Raw genomic sequence first — 6,786 nt, forward strand, 5'->3', positions numbered from 1 at the left:
CTTGGGATTAGCATCCCAATGCTTAACCTACTGTGCTACCAGGGCACCTTCTAAATATCTTAGAACAGTTAAATCATTGACTCCTTCTAAAACCCTGTAAAATAGGTACTATGCTTATCTCTGTTTAGCAGATGTGGAAATTAAGGCACAAAGAAATTCAGTAACTTGCTTAAGGTCAAATGGCAAATAAGTGGGAGAGTTAAAGGAACTTCTGGTGTGGCACTGTAGAATCAGCACTGGACTGTAAACCACAGGGTTGGTAGTTCAAACCCACCAGCTCTTCCTCGGAAACCCTAGACAGGGTCACTATGAGTCAGAACCAACTCAACAACACTTAACAAGAATTCACTGAGAGGTAGTGAGTTTATATTAAGCCATTTGTAAATGATTAAGTACTTAGTGCTTAACCCAAAGGCTAAATTGGAAAACACTTTCTGTGTGATTTGGTGATTTGCTTTTGTAATGATTATAACCAAAAGACCCCATGAGGCAGCTGTACTCTGTCACATGGGGGTACAATGAGTTCAACATGATTTGATGGTATCTAACTACAGGAACAACACCAGTGGTGTAGAATGCTGCTGAATGGTGTTGGATGAAGCTCTCAAGGCCAGACTAGAATAAAATGCTAAGTGGGAAATATTGGGGATTCAACAGAGGGGCCACCAGAAACAAGCTCCACTTGTTTTTGAAGATCCATGTGATTTGTGTTTCCAATAAGTGGAAAATGGTTGCTAAAAGTGAGACCCAAACACAGAGCGAGTTTCCCCTTAGACAAGATCTAGAAACAAAATTTCTTGCCCGAGAGAGAGGTGGTGGTGGTGTCACTGAGAGGAGGAAGGTAAAAATCTGAAATTGAAGTGATTTTGAAGATCCCAAATTATGATTGAGAGGTGGGAGAAGTCCTGAGGGCATTTATGAGAGGTAGTCAATCATCTGAATTCCCCACACTCTTCCTTGGAATTTGTATAAGATAATCAGACACTTAAGTAGGGAGTCAGATCACAACATTGATTAAGTACCTTCTTCATGAATTACTCTTTCTAGTGCCTTGACATCTTCAATTAGGAACGCAGAGTCTTTAATGTTTGTAAGATTGGGTTCTCAAAATGAAAAATGTTCTATAAATTCAGCATACTATCATATAATAGGAAAAGTCATTTGAAGAATTACAAAATTATAATTCTCAAATCCCACACTAGGGTAATTAAGTCAGTCTACTAAAGAATTCAAGTCATTTAGAGACAACTGCTGTTGTGTGACCTTCTTGTTCAACTGGTTTCAGCTTCCTGATAGTATTTCTGAACAATAAAATTAAACTGGAGCCTTCCTCATATGTTTGTGAATCCATATGGTTCTACCCAGGATTCCTATCCTACCCTAGTTCCTGTCAGATCCTGGCAGGAAAGTAAAAAGGACGCCACGTGAGCATGCATAATTACATAAGCTGCTAAGGCTGTGCAAACAAACTCTAAAACGGTTAAAGGGCATTTATAAATGAGTCTTATTCCTTTTTACTTTTAATGGGCTTTACACATCGAAAATCTGTTCCATATTCTTTAAAAGTTCTTGGTCTTATTCTCTTTAAGAGCTTCCCAACAGTGCTTTTCTCCCCGTATAATTCCCAGCCTATGTTGATTAATTCCTTTATCCCTTCTATCATGAAGTATATAGTGTAAAATAATGTGCGTAGGTTTTCAAACAATTAATTTAAAAATTTCCTAGTATTCATAAATTGCCAATAGCTCAGAATTGCTACATTTCTATTAAGGGATTAAAGTGAGTTTTTGTTTTTGTTTTTTAAAACACTGTTAGTAACTATATTTTCCTTTCACTTTCATGGGTTCTACCCTAGAAACGGTAAGATGTAATAATACTTTTTAAGCCACACTGGCTTTTCTTATAGTTTTGCAGAGGTCACTGAATTTCAGTAACAGATAAAAGAGGATCATTATTTAGCAAGTCAACAAAGATATTTTCTAGGTTCTCCTTATGCTTTTTAAAAAATGCAGTGTTAGCTTGAAAACAAACCAAAAAACAACCCAGAAAGTTCTAAATTATAAAAGCCAGTTTTTTTTGTTTTTTGGTTTTTTTTCTGGAGTAAACTATTTCTTAACAATATTTAGTAGTCAATTTTGACTTCTTATATAGTTTTTTAATATCAGGAAGGTAAAGAAAACTGAATTATTGCCACAAATCCACTTCAAATCATTACCTTGAGTATATTTCAACATCACTGAAATCACTATTTCTCTATTTTCTTTGTTCCTAGTTCCTCAAATACCGGATGATTGATGTTGACCTTTAACTTGTTTTGTTTTCTATACCCAGAGCCAAGGCCAATGCTCTCATATTTATTTGTTTGGCTACCTTCACATTCAGGTGGCTGAAGAGGACCCAGGATAGAACGAATGCAATTCTGTGAAAAAAAGATAAAGGCAAACATTGTACGGAAATGACCTCATGTGTTTTCATAGCATCCACGTAAGCAGATCAAGGGACTATGTTAGTCCCACTTTATAGATAAGGAAACTAACTGAAGTACAAATATGTATATTCAGTATTTGTTATCTATAACAGGAGAGCACACCTTTAGAAAATGCTTATGTAAATAAGCCAAAGGCAGTATGCTCCAAGTGGTCACAATCTGTGGACGTGTCAGACTGTGAAAAATGCAATAACAAGATACAGAATACAGTAGGAGAACAGGGAGATGGTGACATACTGACTGGAAGTTTTGGAAACTTTGGGAATGGTTTTGTGGAGGTGAGACCTGAGACTTGCCTTAATATAGTGTTCAGAGGGGTTGTGTTATGTGTGTGGGATTCCTGGTGTGACACTATAGGATAAGCACTGGACTGCAAGTTCAGTTTGAACCGAAAGGCCGGAAGTCAAAACCACCAGCCGCTCCTCAGAAACCCTATACAGGAGTGGTTGTTGTTGTTTTTAGGTGCCGTTGAGTCGGTTCCGACTTATAGCTAGCTACCCTGTATAGGATTTCTGAGGAGCAGCTGATGAACTTAAAACACTGACCTTGGAGTTCAAACTGACTTTGCAGCCCAGTGCATTAACTCACAGTGCCACACCAGGACTCCTATACAGGAGTTGTATGAGCAAAGTCACAGAAAGGATGTAAGACGAGAATTTATGTTAGCGATCCCATAGGATTTGAGGTAGATGGGAGAGACAAAGTCTTCAGAAAGTTTGTTGATGTCCTTAAATGCTAACTTTGGCAGCAATGTAAAGAACAGTAGGTTGACAGGGAAATAATTTAGAAGAGCATTGTAATGGTTTAGGAAAGAGGCAGTGAAGACCAAAACTGGAGCAGAAGTGAGAGCGGAAAGAAAGGTGTTGTTGTTGTTATGTGCCGTGGAGTCGGTTCTGACTCATAGTGACCCTGCATAGAGTTTCCGAGGCTATAAATCTTTACAGGAGCAGAAAGTCTCATCTTTCTCCCACTAAACAACTGGTAGTTTCGAACTGCTGACCTTGTGGCTCACAACCTGATTTGTAACCACTACGCTACCAGAGCTCCTTAGAAAGAAAGGTAACAATGTGAAAAATAGCAGTAGTAGAATCTACCCAATTTGCCAACTCATTAGGCATGGATCATGGGAAAGGATAAGTTGAAGATAATTTGGACACATTTAAAGATTGATATTGGCATTAATTTGAAACAGGGAACATATTGCATTTGAGCTATCTTTGGAGACGACATAAGGAAATTTCTATTAGGGATGTGGTAGCTGCTTCTTGGAAACCTAATACAGGGTCGCTATCGGTCAGAATCGACTCGACGCCCTTAACAACAACAACGAGGGCCTGGGACATATAATGATTTAGAAGTCAACCATAGAGCCAGGATAGTTGAGTTCATATCAATAGACAAAATCACCAAGAATAATTAAAATACAAAGAGAAAAGAAGAAAAAGAAAGCCTTAAAGGAATACTTGTATTTTAAGGAATAGAGGGGCAATCTGAAGGAAAAGGAGTCATTAAAGCATCCTGAAACTTTGTTGTTGTTGTTGTTAAGTGTTAATGAGTTAGTTCCAACTCAATAAATGGTGACCCTTTGTGTGTTTACCAGTAGCAGCTAGTGGGTTTGAACTGCCTATATTTAGATTCTCAGTCTAGTGCTGATCCTACAGCATCACACCAGGAGTCCGAAAGGTTTATGTTGTTGTTGTTGTTGTTAGGTGCCATCGAGTCGGCACCAACTCATAGTGACCCTATGCACAGCAGAAAGAAACACTGCCTGATCCTGGGCCAACCTCACTACTGTTGCCATGCTTGAGTCTATCGATGCTGCCACCTGGCTAATTGTAGGTGTGGTAAAAGAAGGATGAAAAGTGATAAAGCCCCAGGTTGAAAAAGGTTTCCAGAAAGACAGCTGAATGATGTTGAGGGGATGAGTAAAGATTTGCTGTCGTCATGAGAGCAATATCGAAGCTCCAAGATCCACACATTTCTAATTATCACACAAACACACTGTAAATCTTTACAAGAGTAAAAGTCTTCTTCTTTCTACTGCGAAACAGCTGGTGTATTCAAACTGCGGTTAGCAGCCCGACATGTAACCCACTAAACTACCAGGGCTCCTTTCCATAAACATTACAGCCTTAGAAACCAGAGCTTTGAACAGATTCAGTCAAGGGCAACAAATCAACACTAGGCAGACCTAGATTTTTAAAATTTGGGTGAAATAGAATGCTAACCACAATGGGGAAAATCATAGGTGAAGCTCTGGTAGCAACTTAACCTATTAGAAAACAAGGGCAACATGTGTATTGCATAGCAACCGAATCTCTTGATTAGTGTCAGCTCTAAGATGGTGGCCAACTATGCTGCCTTGAATGTGTGTCTCTTTCCACAGTTCTGGCAATAATCTAGGGTCACGCATTAGGCTCCTGAAAAGGGTTACTTTTTGGTAAAGAAGCTCTGGTAGTGTAGTGGTTACAAGTCAGGCTGCTAACCTCAAGGTCAGCAGTTTGAAACTACCCACCTTTCCGAGGGAGAAAGATGAGGCTTTTTGCTCCTGTAAAGATTTACAGCTTTGGAAACCCTATACAAAATCACTATGAGTTGGAACCAACTCCAAGGCACACTACCCACTACGCCTCTTTGGAATCTTCCATACCAGAGTTTCAATCTATGATTTTTCATGTTCCAGTTAGCATCTGGATCACCTGAATTTTAAATATTGTATCCATTCTGGTTTCCCTTCAGTATTACGGAACCAGTTTGAATACTAAGGGACAGTTCTACTGTTTTTTATAGGGCCATTATTAGTTTGAATATTCTCAGTGACAATGGGTTTTATATTAAATTCAATAATTTTCTATTATTGGCTTAATATGAATTTTATTTGAACACTTATTATATATTAACACTTCATCCGTGTGGTGCTACTCAGTGGTTCACTGTAAGGACTCCAGAATCATACATGCTTGCTGAAACCAAATCCAGCAATGTAATGAGTTCTTGCTAACTAACTTAACTATGCTTTAGTTTCCTCCTTTGTAAAATGGGAATGATATGATAGCACGCATGAGGGTAAGTAAGAAATTATTGCCGCAAAATCATAGAAACCTTTATTAAATGTATCTAACTGTGAAGCTATTGTTTCTCGACATACCCTCCCCTCCATCTAAGCCTATACACTTCTAAGGACAGTGTTACCATCGCCTTAAAGATGTTACCATATCCTTAAAGATTGAAGTTTTCAAAGACTTCACTTTTGAGTAATGATTCGGCAATCAACAAATCAAACAATGTATTGCATTCGGCAAATCTGCTGCACAAGACCTCTTTAAAGTGTTCAGGAGCAAAGATGTCAGTTTGAGGACTAAATTTTGGCCTGAACCAAGCCATGGTATTTTCAATGGCCTCATATGCATGTGAAAATTGGACAATGAATAAATAAGACCATAAAAGAATTGATTCATTTGAGTTATGGTGTTGGAGAAGAATGTTAAAGGTAGTATGGATTGCGAGAAGAACAAACGAATCTGTACAACCAGAATACTCCTTAGAAGCCAAGATGGCCACACTTTGTCTCATACTTCAGACACATTATCAGGAGAAGGGCATCCATCATGCTCCGTAAAGTGGAGGGTCAGTGAAAAAGAGGGTGACCCCAACGAGCTGGATTGGCATGGTGGCTGCAACTATGGGCTCCAGTGTAGCAGCAACTATGAGGATGGTGCAGGACCTGTAGCACTTAACAACAACCCTCACCCTCAAAATGCTACCCTCTGATTTACACCAAGTCAAATCGGCAGGGTTGGAATCCGTAACAGACTCAAATAGTATTTCTTTTCAATGTTGTGTGAATTTTAGGAACAAAAAGAAATCTGAAGAGCTGCAGTGGACGGGTGGAGCAAGGTTTCTCAATGAAATTCTTGTAGCACAGCCCTTGTTACTCTCAAAGAATCAGTAGGTGCATTGATGTGATGGAAAAAAATCCCTCAGCATAACTTTTCTGACTTTGTTTCACGAGTGGAGTTTTCAATTTTCTTACTTTAGATCATCTTTCTAGTAAGCCTCCTTGTTTGTCCTGTTATTGTTAAGTGCCATCGAGTCGGTTCCGACTCATAGCAGTTCAAACCAACCTTGAGTGCTTATCCCATTCAATATGAATACTCCCCTCCTCCTCCAACAATCACCATAACCTCTCTGCATCTGCAGCCATCCACTGATTTCAGAGACATGCTTTAACACATTTTGTCTGAAATAAACCTGTGCATATATGAGCTGGAATCCTAGTAGCAATACTTTTTTAAAAA

At 38.9% G+C, this 6,786-nt stretch overlaps 1 pseudogene; it reads right to left on the reverse strand.

Annotated features, from left to right (window-relative positions):
- Positions 1–6,786, reverse strand: part of LOC102822004 — a 17,988-nt pseudogene that overhangs the window by 6,745 nt on the left and 4,457 nt on the right.

The sequence above is a fragment of the Chrysochloris asiatica genome, unplaced genomic scaffold (genome assembly GCF_000296735.1).
Source record: "Chrysochloris asiatica unplaced genomic scaffold, ChrAsi1.0 scaffold00203, whole genome shotgun sequence".
NCBI lineage: Eukaryota > Metazoa > Chordata > Mammalia > Afrosoricida > Chrysochloridae > Chrysochloris > Chrysochloris asiatica.